The 26,621-nt window shown below is 43.2% G+C and overlaps 1 long non-coding RNA gene across 1 annotated transcript; it reads left to right on the top strand.

Moving 5' to 3' along the window:
• Nucleotides 1–6,687: 6,687 nt before the first annotated feature.
• LOC125452233 (uncharacterized) lies at nt 6,688–25,691 on the top strand. Its single transcript, XR_007247503.1, has 3 exons — nt 6,688–7,049; nt 10,932–11,028; nt 25,583–25,691. It is a non-coding gene; the product is annotated as an uncharacterized LOC125452233 (long non-coding RNA).
• Nucleotides 25,692–26,621: the final 930 nt, after the last annotated feature.

Genomic DNA, 26,621 nt, shown 5'->3' with positions numbered 1-26,621 from the left:
CATTTCCTAATTGAAAAACATTGAGCAAATAATACATCAGTTTACCGGCCTTATAAGAGAAACATTAGAGTCCATAGAGGAAAAGATCCTAGAATCACAAATCAGAGAACTAGAAAAAAGGAACCAGGTTTTAGCAGAAAGCCACTGGGGGCCTGTGCCCCCATACCATCCCAGAGTGAGGCCTAATGATCCAGAAAGGAGTCTAAGTGCGGAAGCAAACCTTGTCCTGGTAACCCGGGGTGGGACCCTGGCAAACCCTACTGGGAGATATCACCCCTTTACACCCAGAGAAATGCAGATCTTGGCATCCCTGGGAAGATTACAACCCAGAAGTGCAAATGCTAATTTCTGGGCGGAATTAGATACCATCTGGGTGGGACACCAACTATACTTCTGAGACATACATCAACTCGTTCAGGCGGCATGTCCACAAAATAAAATGACAATTCATGGTTTTGGTCAGGGTAACGCTGAAGACCAGGCCAGATATGATTACCAAGGCCGATGGTGGACATATGCCATTGAGTTAACAGCAGACTTTAGGTACATTTAAGTCGTCATTGGATAAGCATATGGACGTACATGGGATAGTGTAGGTTAGATGGGCTTCAAATCGGTATGACAGGTTGGCACAACAAGGAGGGCCGAAGGGCCTGTACTGTGCTGTAATGTTCTATGTTCTATGTTCTAAAGGCAAATCTCTCTCAATCAGTTCTGCCTTAATCCTGGGCCTGAGCCTTTTACCACAGTGGTAAGTGAACCAGTTGCTTCTCATACAAGATGAGAACCAAAGCTGCACCCTTAATTTGTAAAAGTCACCCAGTATAGATTCTCAGTCCAGACAAGGTATTATGCAAACCTAAGGATTGGAGTTCAGAGTAAATTTTGTTCAAAGCAGGCTCTGTAATCACTGACACTGCAACACCATATCAACCTCTGTTAGAACTGTATGACCATTTAACCAAACATTTCGATTGGTTTTGATTTGGATGTTGCTAAGCAATTTAACTATTCTGAGCCAGATGTAGGTGGGCTTTCCAGTGTCCGCACTCTAAGTTCTCTTACTCAGTTCAGGCTGAGTAGGACTATTTTGCTGTCGTGAGCTCATACACTGGCAGCAACTACAATGTCTTGTAATTAAATCAATGTCAACCATTGAGTTGACACTTGGAGGTTTGCTGTGAGCTGACCTAAAGTCTGACTATTCAGGCTATGTCCTGAGTGAGGCTATGCAATTGCCTTCACTCAAGCGGTGCCCCCCAATTCAGTCAGCCTGGTGAGAGTGTCCTCTTCCATTTGTGTAACCTGTAATTCGTATGTTCCATTTGCTACATTTTCTAGTGACAAAGCCAGTTGTAGCACCTGTTTGAAGTCTAATTGGGCTTCACCTAGTAGGCACTTTTGCATGGTTATATCATTAATCCCACATACCAAATGGCTTCAGCATCTCATTCAGCTTTAAACCAAAGTCATATGCCTCTGCCAGTCATCTTAACCTCAAAAAATCCCGACATGGATTCTCCTGGTTTACATCCCCTGTTTAAAAAAAAAATTAAGAAAAAGCCAATTTGTTGCTTATCAAGATTCATTTTCTCCCCCCCCACCCCAACTTGACCTAGAGAGTATGATGAAATTATGAAACATTGATTAGGTTACAGCAAGAGTATTGTGGGCACTTCTGGAATTGATACGAAAGGAGGAAGGGTCACCAGGCCTGAAATATTAACTCCTCTTTCCTTCACCAATGCTACCATTCCTACTGAGCTTTTCCAGCAACTTTTGCTTTTGTTCCTGAATTACAGCATCCACAGTTCTTTTGGTTTTGAATAGATTGGGGTTGTCATTTTTGGAGCAAAGGAAACTGAGATAGGACACGATTTAGTTGTGTAACATTATGAGGGGTAGAGACAGGGAGGAACTTATCCCAATGGTGAAAGGATTAATGACTAGGGTGCAGAGTTGAAAGTAAAAGGCAGGAATTTTAGGAGAGGCAGGTTTAGAGGGACACAGGTGTCTTATGTGAAATTGAAGTTTGGTATGACAGCATTAGCTGGACAGATGAAATTTTATGTGAAAATATCAAATTAAGTGCAAGGGACTGTGGTCAGATGGCCAGCAGCAGAAATGGTGACTAGACATAGAACATTACAGCACAGTACAGGCCCTTCGGCCCTCGATGTTGTGCCGACCTGTCATACCAATCTCAAGCCCATCTAACCTACGCTATTTCATGTACGTCCATATGCTTATCCAATGACAACTTAAATGTACCTAAAGTTGGCGAATCTACTACCGTTGCAGGCAAAGCGTTCCATTCCCTTACTACTCTGAGTAAAGAAACTACCCCTGACATCTGTCCTATATCTTTCACCCCTCAATTTAAAGCTATGCCCCTCATGCTCGCCGTCACCATCCTAGGAAAAAGGCTCTCCCTATCCACCCTATCTCACCCTCTGATTATTTTATATGTTTCAATTAAGCCACCTCTCAACCTTCTTCTCTCTAATGAAAACAGCCTCAAGTCCCTCAGCCTTTCCTCGTAAGACCTTCCCTCCAGACCAGGCAACCGAAGGGCCTGTACTGTGCTGTAATGTTCTATGTTCTATCCTTCTTATAATGCAGTGACCAGAACTGTACACAATACTCCAAGTGCGGCCGCACCAGAGTTTTGTACAGCTTCACCATAACCGCTTGGTTCCAGAACTCGATCCCTCTATTAATAAAAGCTAAAACACTATATGCCTTCTTAACAGCCCTGTCAACCTGGGTGGCAACTTTCAAGGATCTGTGTACATGGACACAGAGATCTCTCTGCTCATCTACACGACTCAGAATCTTACTATTAGCCCAGTACTTTGCCTTCTGATTACTGCTACCAAAGTGCATCACCTTACACTTGTCTGCATTAAACTCCATTTGCCACCTCTCAGCCCAACTCTGCAGCTTATCTATGTCTCTCTGCAACCTACAGCATCCTTCATCACTATCCACAACTCCACCAACCTTAGTGTCGTCTGCAAATTTACTAACCCATCCTTCTACACCCTCATACAGGTCATTTATAAAAATGACAAACAGCAGTAGACCCAACACCGACCCTTGCGGTACACCACTAGTAACTGGTCTCCAGGATGAACATTTCCCATCAACTACCACACTCTGTCTTCTTTCAGCAAGCCAATTTCCGATCCAAACTGCTATATCTCCCACAATTCCATTCCTCTGCATTTTGTACAAAAGCCTATTGTGGGGAACCTTATCGAACGCCTTGCTGAAATCCATATACACCACATCAACCAGTTTACTCTCATCTACCTGTTTGGTCGCCTTCTCAAAGAACTCAATAAGGTTTGTGAGGCACGACCCTCCCTTCACAAAACCGTGCTGACTATCCCTAATCAATTTATTCTTTTCTAGATGATTATAAACCCTATCTCTTATACCCTTTTCCAACACTTTACCAACAACTGAGGAAAGGCTCACTGGTCTATAATTACCAGGGTTGTCTCTACTCCCCTTCTTGAACAGGGGAACCACATTTGCTATCCTCCAGTCATTTGGCACTATTCCTGTAGACAATGACGAGTTAAAGATCAATGCCAAAGGCTCGGCAATCTTCTCCCTGGCTTCCCAGAGGATCCGAGGAAAAATCCCATCCGGCCCAGGGGACTTATCTATCTTCACCCTCTGAAGGATTTCTAATACCTCTTCCTTGTGAACCTCAATCCCACCTGGTCTAGTAGTCTGTATCTCAGTATTCTCCTTGACAACATTGTCATTTTCTAGAGTGAATACTGTTGAAAAATATTCATTTAGCGCTTCCCCTATCTCATCTGACTCCACACACAACTTACCACTACTATCCTTGATTGGGCCTAATCTTACTTCTGTCATTCTTTTATTCCTTAAATACCTATAGAAAGCCTTAGGGTTTACCCTGATCATATCCGCCAACAAATTCTCATGTCTCCTCCTGGCTCTTCTGAGCTCTCTCTTTAGGTCTTTCCTGGCTATATCATAGCCCTCAAGTGCCGAACTGAGCCTTCACATCTCATCCTAACATAAGAGATAATGGGAACTGCAGATGCTGGAGATTCCAAGATAATAAAATGTGAGGCTGGATGAACACAGCAGGCCAAGCAGCATCTCAGGAGCACAAAAGCTGACGTTTCGGGCCTAGACCCTTCATCAGATGATGAAGGGTCTAGGCCCAAAACGTCAGCTTTTGTGCTCCTGAGATGCTGCTTGGCCTGCTGTGTTTATCCAGCCTCACATTTTATCATCCTAACATAAGCCTTCTTCTTCCTCTTGACCAGAGATTTCACCTCCTTTGTAAACCAGGGCTCCCGCACTCTACAGCTTCCTCCCTGCCTGACAGGTACATACTTATCTAGGACACACAGGAGCTTTTCCTTGAATAAGCTCCACATTTCTAATGTGCCCATCCCCTGCAGTTTCTTTCCCCATCCTATGCTCCCTAAATCTTGCCTAATCTAATCGTAATTGCCTTTCCCCCAGCTATAACTCTTGCCTAGTGGTATATACCTTTCCCTTTCCATCACTAAAGTAAACATAACAGAATTGTGATCGCTATCACCAAAGTGCTCACCTACTTCCAAATCTAACACCTGGCCAGGCTCATTACCCAGTACCAAATCTAATGTGGCTTCGCCCCTTGTTGGCCTGTCTACATACTGTGTCAGGAAGCCCTCCTGCACACACGGGACAAAAACTGACCCATCTATAGTACTCAAACTATAGTGTTCCCAGTCAATATTTGGAAAGTTGAAGTCCCCCATGACAACTACCCTGTCTCTCTCACTCCTATCGAGGATTATCTTTGCTATCCTTTCCTCTACATCTCTGGAACTATTCGGAGGCCTATAGAAAACTCCCAACAGGGTGACCTCTCCTTTCCTGTTTCTAACCTCAGCCCATACTACCTCAGTTGATGAGTCCCCAAACATCCTTTCTGCAACTGTAATACTGTCCTTGACCAACAATGCCACACCTCCTCCTCTTTTACCATCTTCTCTGTTCTTACTGAATCATCTAAATCCCGGAACCTGCAACAACCATTCCTGTCCCTGTTCTATCCATATCTCCGAAATGGCCACAACATCAAAGTCCCAGGTACTAACCCATGCTGCAAGTTCACCCACCTTATTCCAGATGCTCCTGGCATTGAAGTAGACACTCTTCAAACCAACTTCTTGCTTCCCGGTGTCATCTTGCTTCCCTGAAACTTTATTTCGGACCACCCTACTCTCAACGTTTTCTGTAGTTGAACTACAATTTTGGTTCCCATCCCCCTGCTGAGTTAGTTTAAACCCGCCCGAATAGCCTTAGCAAATTCCCTCCCCAGGATATCGGTTCCCCTCTGGTTCAGGTGAAGACCATCTTGCTTGTAAAGGTCCCACCCACCCCAGAAAGAGCCCCAATTATCCACGAATCCAAAAACCCTTCCTCCTGCACCATCCCTGTAGCCACGTGTTCAACTCCTCTCTCTCTCTATTCCTCGCCTCACTAGCACATGGCATGGGCAACAAACCAGAGACAACAACTCTGTTCGTCCTAGCTCTCAGCTTCCATCCTAGCTCCCTGAATTGCTGCCTTAAATCCCCATCTCTCTTCCTACCTATGTCATTGGTGCCAATGTGGACCATGACTTGGGGCTGCTTCCCCTCCCCCTTAAGGATCCCAAAAACACGATCAGAGATATCATTCACTCTGGTACCTGGGAGGCAACACACCAACCGTGAGTCTCTCTCGTCCCCACAGAACCTCCTATCTGTCCCCCTAACTATGGAGTCCCCAATGACTATTGCTCTGCTCCTCTTCCCCCTTCCCTTCTGAGCAGCAGGGACAGACTCTGTGCCAGAGACCTGTGCCACACTGCTTTCCCCTGGTAAGTCCCCCCCCCAACAGTATCCAAAACGGTAAACTTATTGTTGAGGGGAATGGCCACAGGGGATCCCTGCACTGCCTGCTGGTTCCCTTTCCGTCCCCTGGCCATAACCCATCTGCCTTTTTTCCTGTACTTGAGGAATGACTACCTCCCTGTAACTCCTCTCAATAACCCCCTCTGCCTCCTGAATGATCTGAAGTTCATCCAGCTCCAGCTCCCTAACGCGGTTTTCAAGGAGCTGGAGTTGGGTGCACTTCCTGCAGATGCAGTCAGCAGGGACACTAGTGGTGACCCTTACCTCCCACATTCTGCAGGAGGAGCATTCAACTGCCCTGACATCCGTTCTCATTTTTCTAATTCCTAAGACTTAAAAAATAAAGAATAAAAAAAACTTGTTACCTTATCAATCAGGCACACAGAACCTGTTTTTTTGGTTTGAGCAGGTTGGGTGGAAGACACTACTCGGGTAGTGTTTCGGGTAACGCAACCACACAAATATATTATCTCACTCACTCACTCACCAGTCCCGTGTCGGCTCCTGCTCAGCGTACCTCCGCCTATTCACGAGGTCAGCTTTTTAAAGATTCAAAAACAGTGAGCCACCGGCTTCCTGGCAGGCTCCCGCTCGCGCTGCTGCTGCTGAAACCAGAAATGGAAAGCACCGGCACTCGATGTAAGCTTTTTAAAGATTCAAAAACAGCGACTCAGCTGCTTCCCGACTGTTTAAGAGCTACAACCAGTCATGCTAGGAATTTTGATCCAGCTAGTTTAAACTCTGACCTCAGTTAAAATGCAGCCAGGATACTTGTGGCCTGCAGTTTCCTTCGCTGGCCAAATAAGACAAGGGACATGGTGTCTCTCGACATACTGGCGCCATAATTGCTTTATACAGAGCATGGAATGTTGCTGTTTTGAACTTAACGTGCCTGTAAACTCCTTCGGTTGGGATTGCGCAACATGATCAGGCTTAGATCTCTGGCACTGAGGCAATGAATTGATCATTCCGGAAATGATCACAATTTCAGAGAAGTTAACAGAACAAAAGGATTTTCTCAGAAGAAGCTTCCTGGTCACATTTGAGAACCAGGTGCCCTGAAGTAATGAGAGAAGACAAAGACTCATGAAGCAGAATTTACTTGGAGTAAGTTGGCTGCTTCACTTGAATCAGGGCACATCTGATTCTAGCTAAACTTGTGAATATTCCAGTTCATGTTACACGTGGGATATGTTAAAGTGGAGGTGGAGTGAAGCTAAATTAACTGATTTAACAGTTGAAGTTCAGTTGGATGAAATTAGTAATTGTTGCAGTGAGTATACAGCATCAGCAGCTCTTACTACCTTTTTATATTGAATGTTGATATTTGAAGGCTTAAGTGAAGAAGGGTTGGTTTAATGTCAGAGTCAGTTCCTTGCCTTTTGTGTCACACAAGGGAAATTACCTGGATAAAAAATGTTGAGTATTCCTTTTCAGGCAACAGGACTGTTTGATTTGTAGTGGTAAGATCAATTCCATGAATCAACAAGATTCCAGTGTTCCTACTAAAACTTGGATAACTGGTCACATCCAAGAACAAAAAACCAGCAAGGAAGCATCATCATCTTCAGCATTACCAATATGTTTTAACATATTACATTCTGAGCATAGAAACAGCCAAAAGGCAGGCCATGGAAACAGCTGTTGAGATAAAATGACCGTGACCCTGGTCAAAAAAAAAGGTCAGGCTATGATGGATCCTAAAAAGGATAAAACAAACAAAAGGCTGCCCAATCATGTTGGGGACCCAGGTTTGATTCCAGCCTTGAGTGATTGTCTGTGTAGAGCTTGTATGTGCTCTACATGTCTATGTGGGTTTCTGGCATGTGCTCCAGTTTCCTTTGGAATTGGAAGTTATGTGGATTGGCCAAGCTAAATTGTCCAGGGATGTGTAGTTTGGGCGAATTGGCTATGGCAAAATGCAAGATTACAGAGATACGGTAGGTGGCTGGGTTTAGGTAAGATGTTCTTCAGAGAGCCAGTGAAGACTCAGTGCCCTCTCTCATTGAATCCTTCTAAAGGATTCGACAAATTGTTTTCAAAATTTTCAAACCACCATCACACAATAGATCTACACTTCATAACAAGCATTTCATCTGTAGTCTCATTTACTTTCCACTTTGAAAGAAGTTTTCCACTAAAATAAGTTGACATTTTGGATCAGTTACAGTTTAATGAAGGCCAGACTGTAAAAGGCCAGTAGATAATGCCTCAGTTGTGGTTTCATCTATGTTCCTTTATCCTTCCCTGCAGCATCTTAATGAATTGCTTTTGTGTCTGTTTTGCAAAAATTGTTGGGCTAGATTTTGAGCAATGACATTCTCAGTCGAGTAGTGTCAGCTGGGGAGTAGGTGGAATGCCAGAAGAGTAGGAAGTAGCGTGCCAAATGAAGTATGATACAGAGTGATGTAAGTAATGTGCCAGCTGAGCAAGATGTCTGTTGGATAGGGTGCCAGATGAGTTGGGGGACAGGTGAGGTAAGCAGAGTGCTGGTCGATAGGGTGCCAGCCAAGTAGGAATTAGATTAGCAGGTGAGTAGGATTCCAAATGGTAAGGGTTTGGACTTGAAATGGATAGGGGCATTGAGTTCTGCTTTGTGATCAGTTATTTTCTAATTTAAGGTGACTCAAATCACCCTCAGATCCCTGGTTCTGGACATTGGACTTATACAGGGAACGTGAAAAGATAAAACAGTAGACAAGTATTCCAGGAGAAAAAGAATCTGTTTTTAAAATACAGGAGGTAAGCATAATACAAGAAATAGAAGAAAGGTAAATGCGAAAAACACAGGGAAATTGACAATTTTGATTCAAGAGAATAAGGAGACTATTAAAATATACAATTAGCTAGATTAAAACACAGAGCCTAAAACCAACAATTTTAAATTACAGAAACTTTAACCAGGCTTCCTTCCCTTGGGGTCCTATGCACAATCACCACCCTCCCTGCTAGCTAGGTTGGAACTTTGGGGAGTTTCAGCTCACTACTGAGGAAAATGCAGTTTTAAAGTATGCCCAGTTGCTGATGTTCTTGCTGTCTCTTCACTTGATTTAGAACAGCCCCATGCCTAGAATCTCTTGTTCAGATAGTGCTGGATTGGCCTGCCCACTCTCAGATGCCCTTTGTTCTGATGATTCTCTTGCTATGGCTTCCCAATTCAGCTGCTCTGGCCTCTGTTCTTGGTTCCAAAATTGCATGTTGGGGTGGAAGCCTCTCGAAAGCTGTTCGTGCAAAAACTTGTTGCTAAACGGGTGTCTCAAGTGAGATTGTGGTTGATAGTTATACACAGACTGTGCAGCATTATCTCCATCAAATCTGTGCTTTTCATTGTGTCTCCAGTATTTTCTTCAAAGTCAGTTGGGAAACCAATTGACTAAATGTCTGAATGGATTCTGATTGAAGTTGAACATTCGGTATCTCTGCAAGCACCATATGGTTTGTGCTGTGTAGCAAGATGTGTAAAGTATCGTTTCATCCGAGAGTGTTAGGTTTGGGTAACTGTGCACTTAGAATGGAGGTGTAAGTGGCACGGTGCCATTTACACCACCAGTGCCAGAGCAGCATGGTGACTCAGTGGTTAGCACTGCAGCCTCAGCACCAGGGAACCAGGTTTGATTCCAGCCTCTGGCAACTGTCTATATGGAGTTTGCATGTTCTCCCCATCTCTGCATGGGTTTCTTCCGGGTGCTTCGGTTTCCCCCCACAGTCCAAAGATGTGCAGGCTAGATGGATCAGTCATGCTAAATTGCCCGTAGTGTTCAGGGGTGTGTGGGTTATAGAGGAGTGGGTCTGGGTGGGATGCTGAAGGAGTGGTGTGGACTTGTTGGGCCAAAGGGCCTATTTCCACACTGTAGGGAATCTAATCTAAATTGGAATTCCAGGCTGAACTATAGTCACAGACTGATGATATTCTGGCTCTTGTGTTTGTTGCAGCCTGAGCTTAGGATTTTGTCCAGTATTTTAGAAATTAGAGTCTAGGGTCTTGTCTCATATTTTAGAGATCAACATTCTCGCTTAATCCTACACAGGATACAGGAATCCATTAAAGGTGAGCAGCAAGGGTCCCAGTCTGATCTAGTCCCAGGGTGACTGAAGGGGGATGTTGGCTCCTAATTGGGTTAATGAGGGCAGCATGGCTGGTTTGGAGTTTGAGTGGCAACACTGACGGGGTCTGAAGGGGTTGTAGTTTAGCAGCAAGTGTTAAATAAGGGTCGGTCGAAAAAAAACGCAAAGCAAAGCAATAGTGTTCGACTTAGTAATTAAAATTTTACATAAAGTTTCAGGGGATCCCTGAAGGCCTCCTGAAATAATGACTGGCCAGTGGAAAACTAGGCTGCTGCATTTTTGACTGTATAAACAGAACATTTAGAACTGTTATATCTCAAATAATGGAGAAGAGGTAAGACAACACAAAAATGTGTCAGTGCTTAAAAGCATGTGGCTACTATATTGCATTGCATTACCAGTTCTCTTTGGTCTGACTTTGGAAGATCTTGGTTGATAATGAATGGTTCCTACTTGCAGTATATTGCTCTCCTTCGTGGTTAAATTTAACCACGATAACTCTGATTGACATAACGGCTTTAAAACAGATGAAAGCAAGGCGTCCAAATGTGCCAAACATTGCTAACTTACCATCACTGTCAGTCAATTTTATGGTGCACATAACTTTAACAGGATCAGAAGACTGAGAGACGAAGGACTGCAGGTGCGGGAAGCTACAGTCAATAAACATGAAGCTGGGAAAACAAGCCAGTCAGACATCATCGGATGAACAGGGAAGTCAGCATTCGAAGCCAAAACCTTTACAAAGTGTTTCGGCCCAAAATGTGGACTTTCCTGCTCCCAGGATCAGAAAATCTAGTGGGCTGAGAAGGGAGAACTGCAAATATGACACTTGCAAAAGGGGAACAAATTGATTATGGATTTAATTTAATGCAGTTTACAGTGTGACAGTTGCTAAAACCTCTGACCTGTTTCTCCATATAGGAGTGCGCTGGAGGAGGTAAGAAATTAAGCTCATGTCAAACGCATGGAAGAAATTTTAGAAGCAGATGAAACTCAGCAGGTCTGGCAATATCCTTAGGTGAGAAAAAAATGGAGTTAATGTTTCAATTCCAGTGATTCTGCTTTCTCCCCATGTGTTTGCTAGACAGGCTTCGTTTTGCCAGCCATTTCTGTTTTTGCTACAAATCTCCAGCATTAGTGGTTCTTGGTTTCATTTTCAATTCTACAATTATTCCTGCTCTTACTAAAATTAAAGGCTGTACTCTAATAGACTTGCAGTTTGAAAACAGAAGGTTTTTAAGCAGTTGACAGAAATGTCATAGAGCATGGGATGGCATGACATGCTGTAAGAACAGGCAGAGGATTTATTTCTTGAAAATAAATAACCAAAGATTACAATAGGTTTTGAGGAGCTATAAAAAAGTGGCAAACAAGTACTTAAACATACCCATGCAAATGTTGTGTTTATGAATTTTCTCTGACAATGTTTTACAGTGGAGATTCACACCTCTCCAAGAAGCCTGAGAATTGGATTCAAGTTTTCAATTGGTATTAATTACTGTTGACTCAATGAATAGATTCTACACTCAAAGACAAACTAAGTCTCTTATTAGGGTTTGTGAAATGACACAGTCTGAGCAAAACTATTCCAAGAATGCAAGGGAAAAGTGCCTTTCCTTGTTGACAAAGGTAGTTCAGAGTTGGAAATTGATTCTGTTTGGTACAACTGGCAGATTAAATGAAGTGTTTGATGTAAGTAACTATTGCAAGGTATTTCAGAAAAAGTGACAAGTGAAATTTGTCTTGAGTTGGACAAAGGGGTATTAGAACAGGGTGATGAAAGAAGGTTGGTCTACATTTGTAGACCATTTTGAAGGGACATCTGAAAAAGGTAGTGAGTGAGATGCAAAGAATTTACAAAGAGAATCTCATTGGACCCTGGAAGCTGAAGCTGTAGCACTAGTGATGCAGTGGAAATGACAGACATAGCAAAGATCAAAATTTCAAAATACAGGGTTGTAGAGGAGGAAATGATAATACAGCTTTGAAGAGGCAATGCTATTGGAGGAATTTGAATCAGCGCAAGTCTTTAAAAGATAAACTATTGCTAATCAAGGAGCCTATGTATATTGGTAAAAAATTAATCACTTCATTCAACAGGTTGTCTCTTGTCACAATGTTCAACAATGGGGAAATGCCAAAGCAAAACTACAAAGTGTAGTTATTGCAAGCATACTCAGAATTGGATTCCCTGGGGACTGGGTGGCAGGCAGGAGAGGGGTAGAAAATGGTACAAAATGCAATGGTTGTTAAAAGGTGACAATGCATAACATTGCCCATGTGTGGGGTAACTGAGGTGCTTAAATGAGCAAGTAATGGGCTAGAGAGTGAGGGGGGGAAAAAGTGGGTTCTCGGAGGGGAAGTAATAGTTAGCTTCTTTGCAGAAAGCCTTTCTTAACCATCTTCTCCCCACACCCAGATCTTCTCTCTTCAGCATCTCAATCACAGACTTTGCAAAAAGCCCCCTACCAAAATGTTCAGGGCCTTATTTCTTGGCCCTGCTCAAACACCCTCCCCACCACAGTGATGAATCCTCGCCACTGGTTGTCATGTTGTATGAACTGTCACTATTCTACTTCATGGTAGCAATCTACAGGGTCTGCCTGGTCCACCGCAGTAAAGGAAAACCACTGAATGAGAAGAGGTTCTTAAATGATGATGTAGTTTATCACATTTAAAGCAACTAAGTACAAGTTAAACTGATGTCATATGCATTACTACATAATCTATGAGGAAGATCCAGATGGTAGGTTTGACTCCTAAGCCATTCTCTTACTAAGTCACCAAGAAAAGCCCTGGGGAAAATTGATGCAGAGATCTAGGTATTCAGATCCATTGTACCCTGAAGGTGGCAATGCAGGTAGATAGAGTGGTCAAGAAGGCAAACAACATGCTTTCATTCATTGGACAGGCTATTGAGTACAAGGGTTGGCAGGTCATGTTGCAGTTGTATAGGACTTTGGCTCAACCACATTTGGAATACTGCATGCAGTTCTGGTCACCACATTACCAAAAGGATATGGAATCTTTGGAGAGGGTGCAGGAGGTTCACCAGGATGTTACCTGGTATGGAGGGTGATAGCTATGAGGAGAGGTTGAGTAGATTAGAATTATTTACATTAGAAAGACAAAGGTTGAGGGGGGGACCTGATTGAGGTCTATGAAAAGCAAGAGATACAGATAGGGTGGATAGCAATAGGCTTATCTACCGCCCCCCCCACCCACCATCCACCCCCACCCCAGATTGGGGGACTCAATTTCTAGGGTCACAATTTCAAGGTGAGAGGGGAAACGTTTAAGGGAAATGTGCATGGAAAGTTCTTGAGGCAGAGGGTAGTGACTGCCTGGAACGCATTGCCAGTGGAGGTGATAGAGGCAGGCACGATAGCGCCATTTAAGATGTATCTAGACAGATACATGAATGGCCAGGGAGCAGAGGGATACAGATCCTTGGAAAGGAAGTCACAGGATTAAGTAAAGGATCTGGATCAGCGCAGGCTTGGAGGGCACAAGGGCCTGTTCCTGTGTTGTAGTTTTTTGTTCAACCAAGTGTGTCCACCTTGGATGCAGTGTAGGATCAGACAATTGGTGTTTACAGCAAGTGTAACATTTTCCCCACTGATTGAGACCAAATTAGACCATTTAAAAAATTGCAGCATAAATATTACACTAGGGCCATCCATTACCCTACATTCATGTTAATATGAAACAGTGTTACCTAGAGTTTGGTAGAGTGCATTGCTGGAGAGGGGAGTGGAGTCAGCCTCATTACAGGCATCTAAGTCACTATTAGATAGGCATATGGATGTTATTATAAGCTAGAGGTGGAGGTTAGATAGACTTAAGGATTAGGATAAAAATTTGGCACAATATAGTGTGCCATGTCTTTCTTTCTTCTTGAAAGAGTCCTCTGTCTTACAGAATGCTCTGCTATGTTGTGAAACTGCAGAGAGTCCATTATTTTATCAATGTGGTAGAGGTCCCAGTGATAAGCTGACATTTCAACTAAGACAATCTGCCTTGTGCTTTTGTTAGCCCTGTGGTCGAAACTATTGGCTGTTTGGCAACACCTTGGCTGCTGGCATGACTCTCATCCCTACAAAGGGCAGGAGATGATGCATTACTTCTTCCCACCAACTGTTGACAGCTAGTGAGAAAACTAATTGCTCAACGTTGCTGACGATGCACTCACCAGTGGTCACTAATGGCACAGGGCAGCTCCAAGTGAGTATGCGGGGTTAGGGGAAAAGGAGTCAGTGACAATTGGGCAAACACTAGCAAGTGTGGAGGGGAGATGTAGGCGAAGGCAAGTGGTGGCTACAATCAGTGACCCATATTGTGTAATGCATTGGTGGGTCCTGCTATTGGTAGTAAAATACCAATAGGTGCAGAGCAGAAGCATGTGTACCACTTCAGTGGTTGAATTGAAGCGAGAGGGCAAGAGTCCACATTCCCACTCCCCACCCCTACTTGTAAGTGCCACAGCAATGGGATGACAACATGTACTCTATCACTGCTTCTCCTGACTCCCTAATATTCTCTAGCCATTTTTTTTAATGGTGTGGCTAATCAAGACCAGAGAGTTAAAGCCAAATGCAAGAAAAACTGTTTTACCTCTCCACAGCAGGCTGAGTACTTGTGGTGTTTCAAAGTACTTTGCAGGGTCAGTGAGAATGTTTCGCAGTAATTATGAAATTCAAGCCCTGTTAACAAGCCCGATGATACTTCATTCAACAAGGTGCAACTTGATCATGCAATTCTACTATGAGACAACTTTTAAAAATATATAGAGGATTCACTGACTATTTTGGGCTTACACATTGCAGCGTGCGCCTGATGGATGGTGGATTCACCGAAATTAACCTTGGGATATTTCAGATATTCAGTGCATAGGCAAAAGTTTGTCAGATTCACAGCATCAGAAAAACAAGTTTAACATTGAGTCACACCACTAGTTTAAAAAAATCTGAATCCTCAGGTTCTTTAAAAATTTTCACGGGATGTTTCTAGCTGGTTAGGCCAGCAGGTTTTGCCCATCCCTAATTATCCTTGAACTAATTGACTTGATGGACCATCTCAGAAGATAGTTCAAAGCTAATCACATTGCCTTGGATCTGGAGTCAGATGTAGCCCAGGTTAGGTAAGGACAACAGTTCCCATCCCAAAGGGATATTTGTAATCTGGATGGGTTTTTACAAGAGTCAATAATCATTCTTAGGAGTTGGTGAATCAAAACATTCTGCCCTGCACCTTGGTCAGGCCCCATGACCACATTCCTGAGACTAGCTTCTAATTCAAAATTTCTGAAATGAGTTTGAATTAATACCATCAGCTGCCATGGTGTGGTTTGAACCTTTGCTCTCAGAGGAATGAAATGCATACCCAGTTGTGAAGGTGTCATTCAAATGACAAAAGTTTAGTCTAACAGGTTCATTTGAAATCACAAGCTTTTGGAGTGCTACTCCTTAGTCAGGTAAAATGACTCCACCTGACAAAAGAGCAATGCTTCAAAAGCAAATAAACCTGTTGGACTATAACCTGGTATTGTGTGACTTCTGACTTTGTACATCCTAGACCAACACCAGCATCTCCACATTTGATTGACACATTCCTAGCTCTGGTGTGGGGTGTTGTCTGGGAGATACTACTCCTTATAGGTGGGAGGAAGAAGTTTGTCACTGAAACAGACATGGGGCTGGATTTTATACGCAGACATTAGGGTTGCTGCAGTCCCTTGTATGTGTAAATTTTTGTGAAGATACAAGGTCATGAACCTGATGCCACTATGGCCATCCTTCCTTGTACCTGTAGTCAACCAAGCATCAAAATCAACCTATCATTTTTAAAATACTACAAATTTCACAGTTAAGATAACAAGGCATAGAGCTGGATGAACACAGCAGGCCAAGCAGCAGAGGAGTAGGAATGCTGACGGAATCAGGAAAAGCTGATTTTTCTGAAGAAGGGTCTAGGCCCGAAACGTCAGCCTTCCTGTTCCTCTGATGCTGCTTGGCCTGCTGTGTAAACCTAGCTCTATGCCTTGTTATCTCAGATTCTCTAGCATCTGCAGTTTCTACCATCTCCGAATTCACAGTTAAGTTTGTTTGGAATTCACTTGACTAGAATAAAACATTTTCCACACTGTAATGCAATAGCTGGACAGGAAATAGTTGCTGGCAGGTATGTTTTGCTCCATAAACTGTCAAGAATACAGATATAAAGGCTGCAAGTGAAGCTATGGCTGACTAGCATAGGAGTCCTTGCTGAAACTGAAACTTGCCTGTTGTTGTGAATGTTGCTTTTGACATGCCTTCCAATCTGCATCAAGCCATTTCTTCAATGAAAGGGCACAAAGGAAGTATTCCCAAGAACACTGAGTGCTGAACTATTTTTGTTTTGTTAATTGCCACTTGATATAGGACTTGCCAATTCAGTTGGCTACTGCTTGTCTCGTAAGGAGGCAGAAGAGACAGAGGAGGGCGGATGGCTCAGGCAAGGTATTCTAAAGACACCCAGCAATATGGATAACCTGCTGCTGAGAGGAATAAGACAGGGTTAGGCAAAGACCTACCAACCCAATCTACAGGGCAAGGTGTCTTACTTGCAGGTGTTCAGTAATCCTGAAGAGCATGTTTCTCAGACAGTCACCTCTATGACAGGCTTTGTCAGGTGATAGCCTCTAAACGCCAGGGTGGCTGCACAATGCCTTAAGAACTGCTGTGACACTTTATACCTTTGTTTCCAGCTCATTCTGGGCAGCTTGTGAAGACTGGTGGGATCACCCTGCCTCAAGCTCATCATTGCATTAAGGTTTTCATAGATCCTATGTTCAAACCCATGAATACATCTCCCTCACAGGTGGCAAGGCAAGTCAAGTGGAAAGGACCAGAGGCCTAACATCCCTGGCTAGAGATTTAAGGATAACTTTTTACACCCACCCAATTTTCACTTTAAAGCCCTATCTGGTCAACCAAGGCCTGATAAACAGGAAAAGCTGTCACTTCATCCATGTCCAGAATGGGAGCAATCATAATCAGTGACTGTTGTACATTAAGGCAGGAACCACAACAGAACCTTAGAATATTTAAGGTTGTCAGGGATATCCCAGTGGGTGGTTGGTTGCTTGCTCAGCAATAGAAGGGATATTTGTAAAGGAGATGGCTACTGACATCAAGATATAAATCAATGGCTCAGGTACTATCCATGCATTGGCCAGGCATGATTTTTATTGTCTCGAAAGATCATGTGACACTTGGCAACATGTACCTGAGAGACTTTCACCAATGTTATCTGCTGTACATTGCACAATAAAGAGGATAAAGTCACAATAAGCTTACGAGGCCACTGGGCTTCTTTCTCAGCCAAGAGATGGCTGCTAGTGGTTTCACTTGATGGTCACCATGCCTTAGGCAAGGGAAGAGGTAGAAAAGTGAGTCCTTCATGGTCACCTCAACTGGTACAGGAATGGTAAGAGAATTCAGTGTAATTAGAATCACTCCCCTTCATAGACCAGATGTCAAGCTAACTGGGCAAGCCAACCCTCCAAAAAGAGAGGTGGTCTGGCAGAGGTAGATTTTCTAGAAATATCTCCTCTATCCAATGAGGACTTTAAGGAAGGGGGAGCCTTGTCTGCCAGGTGTATGTGCCAGTATGTGCTGTACCTAGATTGCCTGTTGACATGGAAATCCCTTGTAATGCAACGGTTCCAGTTGTAAGCCGAACAGCCTCTTCCTGGCCCTTGGGCACCTTTCACTTATCTCCTCTCATCAATACCCAAGGCCATTTTAAAAAAAAGAAATAAGTGACTCACCAGGCAACGTGAAGCAAAGAGGCAATTATGAATAAACTTCCAAAATACAACTGAAAAATCCAATTCAACTGTCAGGTCAGCCATAGATTGTACACATATACAACTAAGGCACCATGTTAAAATTACACGTGTACACACATGTCAAAACAATGTTACGGGGAAAACAATTGTATAAACACATGTGACTACTGTGGACTTTGCTGGATTCTTTTCTGAGGGTTACATTGGTCCTTGACTCACTGACCACCCCCTCATTGCCTACTGTTCTAAGATGGCTGCTGACCCAAAAGCTCTTTCTGGTATGACTTAGTCAGTTGCTCTTTTGTTCCTTGAGACTGTGGGCTACTTCTAATCTGACACTGACACAGAAGCAACTATGCCAATAGCAGAGGGCAGGAGGAGAGACTGTCTCTAGCAGCAGTGTTGTGAAAGGTGTCTCCCTCAATGATGTCAACTCACACAGCGCCATGAAGTCCATTACACACTCCTTGCTTTCCCAAAAGCTCTAACTCCAGACTCTCTGTCCATCCATTACCTTAAGCTCAAGAAGCACAGTCATGGAATGCAGGTCAAAGTGCTTAGCCAGTGTTTCATCCATGAGCTGCTGGGACTGATATTCTAAGTCAGTTGTCAGCCTCTCAATGCACTCAGTAAAGCAGGTGACTGCAGTGCTCATTACCAGGATGAACCCCCCTGTATCTCTGCCAAGGAGTGTAGCTCCTTTTGATATTTCTGCTATATTTCCATGTCACTAGACACCCAGCAATTGCTCCATGATGGGTGACTCCAGCATCTTGTCTTCCATCTGGAGCACAGCATCCAGGTCTTCCCCAGCACTCCAAGTTCCAAAGACCTGCTCAACCTCAACTGCTGACAACAGCTCTTGCAGAAGTAGATTGCTCATAGCAAAACTGCACATACCCATTGTGGAATGTCTATCTGCACTAACATTAGTTGTAAAGCAAGGCTGTGACATTGCCTTGTCTGAGATCTTTGTATCCTCTCAGGAAGCTAATCCCTCAGGGCCATTATCTGCAACTGCCAATGCTGGGGAAGCAGAAAGGAGCAAGAATGGCACATTCTGCATTTGAGGTGAATCTACAGTGGTTGGTTTCCTCAGAGTAAGCATTAACAATAGAGTTGGTAACCAGTGTTTGGACTTTAGTCCTTCAATGGAGACACCTTCAAATTCAACAAACCTCCAAAAAAGGCAATAATGCCAGATTCCAGAATCACCCTTAACTCAACGCTTTTCACACAGTTTGCAGGAATCATACTTTTATTTGTACATTGAAAAGCACGTCCCTTACCTTTTACTTCTATCATCCCTTCAATATAGAAATCCGAGAATGTTATGCTGCTAGTCTTGTCCTTCTCTCACCCAAGTCTCTAATAGCTGCATCATTACAGATCTTGGATTAATGCACACAAGTTCATCTGCCTTACCAGTCATACTGCATGTATTAAGACAAATGCACTTCAGATTGTCAGTCATGCTTTGCTCAGTAATTTCCCCATGTCTGTGCTTCCTCTTATTTTTACTGGCCTTGGTCATTTTACTGCAGACCTACTTCTCTTGGATGGGGGTGGTGGTGGTGGTGGTGATGAAGGGTGTGCCACCTCCCCAGTACACTAGTTTAAACCCTCTTGAGTAGCACTAGCAAACTTCACTGCCAGGATATTAGTGCTGCTCCATTTTAAGTGCAACACATTCTTCTTGTGCAGGTTCCACCTACCCTGGAAGGCATCCCTACCATCCATATACCTGAAGCCCTCCTTCCTGAGATTACAACGCTAAAACCAAAGCATTTTATACATAGATAAAAGGAGCAAGAGGAAGGGTAGGTCCACTCAAGGACACAGGAAAGAATTGAAGTGGAGCTGGAGGAAATGGGAGACGCCTTTTACAAATATTTTGCTTTAGTATTCCTAAAAGGAGACATGGTGGCTGAGGCTTGGGAGAAGTAATTGATATTCTAGGGAATGCCAATGTAAAAATGGAGTGGGTGTTGGGTTTTTTTGAAAATATTTTGATCAATAAGTTTCTATGATCTGAAATTTATGCCAAAATGCTCAGGGAGGTGATGAGGAAATTGTTGGGGGCATGTATGAAATCTTGGTATCTTCTTTATGCTCAGGAGAAATCCCAGAAGACTGAAGAATAGCCAGAGATAATGGGAACTGCAGATGCTGGAGATTCCAAGATAATAAAATGTGAGGCTGGATGAACACAGCAGGCCAAGCAGCATCTCAAGAGCACAAAAGCTGACGTTTCGGGCCTAGACCCTTCATGAAGAATAGCCAGTGTTGTTTCTTTGTTTCTTTGTTTAAGAAGGACAACCGGGATAATCCAGGAAATTATAAACTGATGAACCATACATCAGTGGTCGGAAAATATGTGTAGTAGGCAGCATGGCTTTGTGGTTGGCGGGGGCTGCGGGACGGCGGGGGGTGGTGTAAGTAAAAGGTGGTGTCTCAAACTTGGTTGAATGTTTTGAAGAAGTGACAAAGATGATTAGTGAGGTTGGGGCATTAGATGTTGTCTGTAAGGACTTTAGCAAGGCCTCTAACAATCCTTCATGGTAGGCTGACACAAAAGGCAAAAATCAAATGGTATCCACAAGGAGCTGGCAAGATGGATAAAGCCTACGATGAAGACTAGGGGAGCTGTGGATATTGAAGTGAATTTCCAGAATACAGCAGGATGTAGATGAGCTAAGAGACTTGGGTACAGAAATAACAGATGGAGTTTAACTTGGACAAATGCAGGGTATTATATAGAACATAACACAGTACAGGTTCTTCGGCCTACAATGTTGTGCCGAACTTTTACCCTAAACTTAAGGTCTATCTAACCTCCACCTCTAGCTTGTACTATCATTTATGCCTATCTAATAGCTATAGAAGTGCCCCTAATGAGGCCAACAGCACTACCCTCTCCGGCAATGCATTCCATGCCCCTACCACTCTAACATCTCCCCTATATCTACCTCCTTTCACTTTAAAGCTATGCCCCCTCATAATAGCTACCTCCACCCTAGGAAAACGATACCTTTAGCAATCTAATGCAGGAGGGAACTGTGCAGGAAGTGGCAGAAATCTTAGTAGCATCAACATGTAGGAGATTTAGGTGTACAGGTGCACAAAGTGGCAACACAAATGGATCAAATGGTCAAGAAGGCAGATAGCATGCTTGCCTTCATGGGTAGGGGATATTGCATCTGTATAAAAGCATAGTTAGGCCCCATCTGGGATATTGTGTATAGTTCTGGTTAACACATTGCCAGAAGGCTTTGGAGGGGGTGCTAAAATGTTTACCAGGATGTCAAGATAATAAAATGTGAGGCTGGATGAACACAGCAGGCCAAGCAGCATCTCAGGAGCACAAAAGCTGACGTTTCGGGCCTAGACCCTTCATCAGAGAGGGATGGGGAGAGGGAACTGGAATAAATAGGGAGAGAGGGGGAGGCGGACCGAAGATGGAGAGTAAAGAAGATAGGTGGAGAGAGTATAGGTGGGGAGGTAGGGAGGGGATAGGTCAGTCCAGGGAAGACGGACAGGTCAAGGAGGTGGGATGAGGTTAGTAGGTAGCTGGGGGTGCGGCTTGGGGTGGGAGGAAGGGGTGGGTGAGAGGAAGAACCGGTTAGGGAGGCAGAGACAGGTTGGACTGGTTTTGGGGTGCAGTGGGTGGGGGGGAAGAGCTGGGCTGGTTGTGTGGTGCAGTCGGGGGAGGGGACGAACTAGGCTGGTTTAGGGATGCAGTAGGGGAAGGGGAGATTTTGAAACTGGTGAAGTCCACATTGATACCATATGGCTGCAGGGTTCCCAGGCGGAATATGAGTTGCTGTTCCTGCAACCTTCGGGTGGCATCATTGTGGCAGTGCAGGAGGCCCATGATGAACATGTCATCTAGAGAATGGGAGGGGGAGTGGAAATGGTTTGCGACTGGGAGGTGCAGTTGTTTGTTGCGAACTGAGCGGAGGTGTTCTGCAAAGCGGTCCCCAAGCCTCCGCTTGGTTTCCCCAATGTAGAGGAAGCCGCACCGGGTACAGTGGATGCAGTATACCACATTGGCAGATGTGCAGGTGAACCTTTGCTTAATGTGGAATGTCATCTTGGGGCCTGGGATAGGGGTGAGGGAGGAGGTGTGGGGACAAGTGTAGCATTTCCTGCGGTTGCAGGGGAAGGTGCCAGGTGTGGTGGGATTGGAGGGCAGTGTGGAGCGAACAAGGGAGTCACGGAGAGAAAGGTCTCTCCGGAAAGCAGACAGGGGAGGGGATGGAAAAATGTCTTGGGTGGTGGGGTCGGATTGTAAATGGCGGAAGTGTCGGAGGATGATGCGTTGTATCCGGAGGTTGGTAGGGTGGTGTGTGAGAACGAGGGGGATCCTCTTAGGGCGGTTGTGGCGGGGGCGGGGTGTGAGGGATGTGTTGCGGGAAATACGGGAGACGCGGTCAAGGGCGTTCTCGATCACTGTGGGGGGAAAGTTGCGTTCCTTAAAGAACTTGGACATCTGGGATGTGCGGGAGTGGAATGTCTTATCGTGGGAGCAGATGCGGCGGAGGCGGAGGAATTGGGAATAGGGGATGGAATTTTTGCAGGAGGGTGGGTGGGAGGAGGTGTATTCTAGGTAGCTGTCGGAGTCGGTGGGCTTGAAATGGACATCAGTTACAAGCTGGTTGCCTGAGATGGAGACTGAGAGGTCCAGGATGTCACCTGGTTTGGAAGATATCAGTTTTAAAGGAGAAAATGGACAAACTTGGTAGTTTTCACTTAAGGATAAGGAGCAACTTGATAGAAGCATACAAAATTACAGAGGCAAGGAAAGATAGTGTTTTCCCCATTGTTGAAATGTTAATTACTAGGGAACATGAGATTAAGGTAAAAGCGACTAAGTATAAAGGAGATGAGAGATGCAGGTTTTTATTTTAAACAGAGGGTGGTAAGTGCTTGGAATGCATTCCTAGAAGAGGTGGTGCCAGTGGAAGCATTTGTCATGCTAAAGCAGCTTCTTGAAAAGATGGGTGAATAGGCAGGAAACAAAAGGATACAGACCCCATAGCAGCATGATGTTCGTAATTTAGAAATGCACCATGTGTAACCACAGACTTGGTGGTCCAAGGGGTCTGTTCCTGTGCTGTACTGTTCTTTGTTCTACAGGATGTTGTTGCAAGAGCCAGTCACTGTATGGAAAATGTAAAATGCATCAAATAACAAGCTGCAAAGTTGTGAACTTCAGTGACAGTGTTTAATTCTCAGTTCTGTCTCAAACGGAAGTTTACATTTGTCCATTGCTCATGGGAATAATATACTGCTAATTATTACTTTGAAATGAGTGGGAGATGAAAGACAGATGGAGGTTCTTAAAGAGAAGTTCCTCTTACAGCTTCCCAATTATCAATCAATGTTTAAAACACCAGTGACACATTCAGGCTCATGATTATAGTTTAATCAATATCTAATCATCATGACTCTCAGATTTTGAGGGGACAGTCACAACAGTACCGTACAAGTGCTTCTTCCCAGATTAATTCTTGGAATAAGAATTCCACTGCAAGCAAATAATGTTGCAGTTGCCCATCTCCTCCTAATTTCAATTCCCTTTCTCTATCCTGTGTAATCTTGACCATCTACATGGTTTCATCCTCAACCATAAGTACTGGAACCAAGCTCACATATGCAACATACAAAATAATCCTCCTGTCTGAAATTTCCTAAAGCTTAAGTTATACATCTAGGCAGTTTAAAAATATACAGAATTCATGCAAGATATTTTAGCTTTTGCAGCAAATGAAGTGTGATAAAGAAAACTGGGAGTGGTATTGAAGAATTAAACACAGATTTATCATGCTTAACTTTTATATAGAAGCATTACAACAATATCTAAAGGCAACTAATTGCCAGTGCAAACATTAAACTTAGTTCACAAAAAGCAACACAGCCCTGGTAGAATGTTATGCTTCAAGTGATCCCAATGTAAAGTGGAGATTTGATCCAGTTCTCTGTGTGAAGACAGTTCAAAGCCACAGCGTCATAATCTCAAGCATGGTGGAACAAGGACATTGACACGTACATGCACAACTGAGTGGATGCTCTAGTTCCTTTCCCTCCAATAGCTGATTGGAGCTATCTCCTGCTTTTGCCAACTTTGAATGGCATGTGTCAGGAGAATTTCCAAGCCAATATCTGACCTGTTTGGGCATGTTATGAAAACATCATCTTGACCATCACATCCCAAAATGGGACTGACCTTGAATCTTCAGTCTCAGAGACAGGCACAGTAGGTACTCATTGCACATAAAACCTTCTACCTGTGAGCACCTCACCTAATATGGATTTGTTTGTTCCATGCTGGTCACCTTTTGAGATAGAAATTTGCTGCAATGAACCATGTTCAAAGACTCAATGCACTTCTTATTGTGAGAAATTTAATACCAACAATAGATTTCATTGTAGGGGTCAGTTAGCTGGACTACTTGTTAGTGATACAGAATAATAGTATACTTCAAGTCCCATAAAGGCCAAGGTGACTGAAGGACTGACCATTTCAACTGCTCCCCTTGCCTAAGGTATAGCAACTCAGATTAAAAATCACCAATCAAACCATCTCCCTAAAGACAGAGCAGCTGTATAAACTCTTAGCACATTCATCCTAGCCTGCCTTTGACATTACACTTTCTTTAAGTTGAAAGTGATCCAGAAAGTTTCTGCTCATGTCAAAATTTACAGTAAATTGTGTTTACCCACAACCATTGCTTCCATTGACCAATGAGGGGTCTGAACATAGATTTTAAAATCCTTACGTTTTCTTTACATCCTTCTAGGGCACTGCCATCTCTGTAAAATTCTTCAGCAATATAAAATGTCTGAGATCTCTGCACTTGCCCCAGTTCTGGTTTCTTGCATATTTCCAAATTTGATCAGTCCACAATTAGTGGTCATGTCTTCAGCTGCATTTATAACAGCAATGACAACATAATTGCCAACTAATTATGTCAATAGTTGTGCTATCTTCACCCAATGGTATGATAAACCTACCTTGTCAAACTTGTTATCAACTTAAAACGTTAGTTGAGAAAAATTTCTGATCATTAAAGGAATGTGTAGTCATCATTACCAGCTATAAAGTGAGTCCTACAATAAAACGTCCTCCCCAGGGTTGTTAAATTAGATAAATCTCAGCGTAGAAATAAATTTATAGGCAGAGTAAAACAACCTTTTTAGAGATTACCAGTATCAAAACTTAGAATCATTACTTAAGAATTCTAAGAAACTGTCATCCAGGTTTGGACTTGTGAGCATGTAGATATAAGACTCCAACCCTTACTATTGCGTATGAATATTAATTACAAGAATCAAATCTAATTTACATTATTATAATGAAAACTACAAGATGTGCTATCGAAGACAGCTATAACAGTTATCTGACTTTGAATTTATTCACAACATTTAAATCCACCTTAAAAACGTTTTAGATATACATGTGGTAAAGACTATATATCAATCTAATATGCCTTCCTTAGAGATTTTTTGTTTTCAATCTTCAAAGAGAGAATTATCTTAAAACTCAGCCTTGTCTTCCTCCCTGTTTGCATACATGTGTGTGTTGCACTTTTAACCTTGTGGTCTGTCCCTGAGGCAGAAAGAGAGAGGGTTTCATTGCTCGTTGTATTCCATCATTACCAAGGTCTTGTTATTTGTTCAAAGCTGGCAATTTTTTGAATTCTTACAAGTCACTGTTTGTCTGTTTTCTATTTTACAGGTGTTTGGCAATTTTCCAACAGGAATTCTCCAAGGTTCCTGAAAGATGTATGCTTTTCTACGCTGTATTCAGAGTTGTTTCTCAGCACCTGGACAAATTATAGAATGCATATCTTTACCATGAATTCCAATCAATTAAATTAATGGTTTAATTTCTTCACTAAACTAGCCACCTTCTTTACACTTATAAGACAATAAATATATAATGGCAATCCTAACAGTTGTACCTGGTACTAAACTGGGCAACTTGTGGTTGAGGTAGGATGCTGTCATGCTGGTCCAAGAGACTGTTCAATAGTCTGCAGTAGGGGATGACCCCTCCAGCTTGCTGTGCTATTTAATATCACAACTGATCTGATTGTGGCCTCAATTGTACATTTCTTTCTAGCCTTTATAATCTCTGACTCTCTTATTTGTCAGGAATCTATCTTTCTTTGCTTCCACTTCCTTTGCGACAGCATTCACAGCTGTATCAGTTTGGACTTATCTTCATTTGCTACACAAATTCTGAGAAATAGATTGCAAAAACCCAAGAATCTCAGAAGACAAAAATCTCCTCATTTCTGTTTTCAAATAATAGAGTTATAGAGATCTGCAACACAGCACAAGGCCCTTCAGCCCATTGCGCTTGTGCCGGTCAAAAGCAACAATCTAACTATTCTAATCTCACTTTCTGACACTTGGCCAAGAGCCTTGCATGTCTAGTCATCTCAAGTGTACATCTAAATATGTTAAGAGGATTTCTACCTCTATAATCCTTACAGACAGTGAGTTCCAGATTCCCAACACCTTCTGAGTTAAAAGGTTTTCCTCACATCTCTTCTAAACTTACTTTAAACCTATGCCCCCATCATTGATTCTTTTGCCAAAGGCAAAAGTTTCTTTGTCTACCCTGCCTAAGTCCCCATAATTTCATACATCTCAATCATGTTCCCTCTCAATCTCCACTGCTCTCATGGAAACGGCCCAGACTATCCAGTCTTTCATCATAATTAAAACAGTTCAACCCATGCAATATCCTAATAAATCTCCTACAAACC

This window comes from Stegostoma tigrinum, chromosome 4, assembly GCF_030684315.1.
Source record: "Stegostoma tigrinum isolate sSteTig4 chromosome 4, sSteTig4.hap1, whole genome shotgun sequence".
In the NCBI taxonomy this organism is placed as follows: domain Eukaryota; kingdom Metazoa; phylum Chordata; class Chondrichthyes; order Orectolobiformes; family Stegostomatidae; genus Stegostoma; species Stegostoma tigrinum.
Note: the sequence above shows the minus strand (reverse complement) of the source record. Positions and strands in the feature narration are given on the sequence as shown.